A 2,656-nucleotide genomic window follows, 5' to 3' on the forward strand; every position below is an offset into this window, starting at 1 on the left:
TGTCTTTTGTTTTTCTTCTAAACTGCAGAACTAAGTTGTTTAAACATTTGTAAATCGCTGTTTTGATCCAAGATGAAATAAAAGCATGTTAGTTGAGAAAATCAGTCAAAAGAGGCAAATCCTGAAAAGAAAAATGAGGAACTGAATATTTGAATTTGAGTAAAAGCCTATGAAAGAGTGTAAAATGGCGTTGCGTGATCAAAACAATCATAAATAAACTTGCTCCATTGGATTTCAGTATGCAAAGGTGTCCAGAACTGAAAATGCTAACATTAGCTAATGGACCAGTTCACTTTTTGCTTCTGAAATTCTGATTTTAACAACCAGTTCTGTGATTTCTTGTTGTGTCTTTTCTTGTGTTTTTTAAATCTGTTCTAGTGCTATGCTTAGGATTCTGTTTGTGTGCTAGCCTTCCTAAAAAGCTTTGTTCATTGCTTGTCTTAATTGCTCAATCTGGTTTTGTCCATTACAAGTGCAATCTGTTCTGCTATTCTTAATTGAAGCTTTTTCTTGCTTTTGAAATCTGGTCTAGAGTCTGTCTAGAGCTGTCTTTTCTTCTCTACTGTCAGTATCCAGTTGTGTATGTTCTGTTTTGTTCTGCCTATCACAGTGATCTTTGCTTAGTCTAGCCTTTGCCTGTTTGAGAAGCTTTACACTTTGGTTTCTGGATTGTGAAAGAAAGATTGTGTACTTGGTAGCGTCCTAGGTGGTGGTGGTCTGAAAGACTATCTAGCTTTTACTGCCAAGGGAGAATTTCCCCTTCCAAACCTTTCTTTTGTGTGATTTAAGTTTTAAGAGAAACCTTGAGTGATGAGAGTTTTGTAAGGCTAATTTTAGCCTAATTTGCTTGGCCATTTGAGAGAAAGTCAGTTGTCTTTAATTGTGTTGATTAATATTTGGATTGTTCATTGTGCAGGAAAATGGAGTTTGAATGATCCGACTGAAGCATTTGTGACTGTTTGCTATTGCATTCAATTTGGTTGTACATTGTCTGCTAAATCACCAGTATTTTTACTGTTCTGACTGCATTTGTACTTCTTCATTTCTGCATCAACATTGAATTACAACTGCCAATTTCTGATTTGTTTCACATGATTCTTGACCATTGATTTGATTAGCATGATCCGTTGAATTTTAATAGAATAGAGCATTGTGATCAGTTTAGTGCATCCAATTATTACTGCTGGAAAAGCCACTTCCTGTTGGAATATGTATGCTGAATTGGATTTGCTAAAAACCTATTGGAACTTGGTATATGAATTATAAATTTACAAATATTGTTCTGATTGGTTTGTAAGCACCTCTGGATTGCATTAACACTGTTTCACTGCCAATATTTCATTCAGTTTTACAAAAGTGATTAAGACATTTCATTTCTAATTTTGGCTGTATAATTGAATGAAATAGATGACTAAGGTCTGTGCTGCATCATATCATTCTAGTTCTACGGATAGATCAGTTTAGTCCATCAATGCTGATTAGTTTGGATTGATGTTTAACCAGCTTAGTTCTTGTGTTGAATTGTATATAATCTGATTCTGGTTCATTGTCCATGAATATTTGTATTTGTTGGATTCTTGAGTGATTTTGTATGCAGAACTGGACTATTGTAGAGTATAGTATGAGCGAATCAGCATTGCATTGTGCAGATCTGAACTAAAATTGACCAGAAACTAGACTGAACCACGTTATCCAGCAACGACATCCAGGACTTGCATTAAGTGTACCAGCCTAAACAGGGAAGTGTTTAGCTATCTTGCTTCTGAGTGTTTAAACTATTTCTGATATAACTTGGAATTTGTTGGAGGTTGTGATTTGCTGAATTGGGAGTGACTCTTCTTGCAGTTTATTCGTGGAGAACAAAAGCCATTCTGTGAACTGCCAGGATCAAAAGTGAACACGTGGAAGTTAGAGAATGAATAGGGAAGTTATTATTGCTTTATATTGTTTTGTGTGCTATCTGTTTGGCTAAGAGTGAAAGTGACAGAAGTTGTGTGTATTAGTGTTTGCAGGATTGGATTTCTTGATCTGATCAAGAAAGTTGAAGCAACAAAGTTGAGCAAAAGATAGAAGCATGAAGTTGTCAAGAAGCAATAGTGGAGGCACATGAATACTTCAGCAGAAGCCAAGTTGGACTGTAGCAGCAGAGGAGTTTCGCAGCAACAAATTAAAACAAGATTTGGGCCAGAACGTTGGCAGCATGGGACCGAGACCGTAGCATCCTTGGGTTGAAGCAGAGACCAGTAGCATAATTTTGTAATATTTTTATTTTTTTCCTTGTATTTGATGGGTTTGTGTCAGCCCAATGTCTGTTAGTTTTATTTCCTAGTTTGTAAAGGGCCTTTTATAAAGTCCAAGTATTTGGAAGAGTCCTTGGTGCTCTTTCCAGATCTTGGCAACTTTAATTGCTTTAATTGTAGCATAGCTAGACATAGGAGTATGCATGTGTTTGATTTTCACGTNTAGGTGTGACCTTTGTCACATTAGAGTCCGTATGTTTTTAGGGGTCTTAGAGTCTGTTTTCTTTGTTTGTTTCTTTTGAGTCTTGTACTTTGATTTTAAAAGNAATTTTACTTTAAAGGATGTCTAGGATTAGTGAGTCTGAGAAGCAATATCTTCTTAAGAAACTAATGAAACAAATTGGGAATATTAAAGA

The sequence above is a fragment of the Vigna radiata genome, unplaced genomic scaffold (assembly GCF_000741045.1).
Source record: "Vigna radiata var. radiata cultivar VC1973A unplaced genomic scaffold, Vradiata_ver6 scaffold_329, whole genome shotgun sequence".
NCBI lineage: Eukaryota > Viridiplantae > Streptophyta > Magnoliopsida > Fabales > Fabaceae > Vigna > Vigna radiata.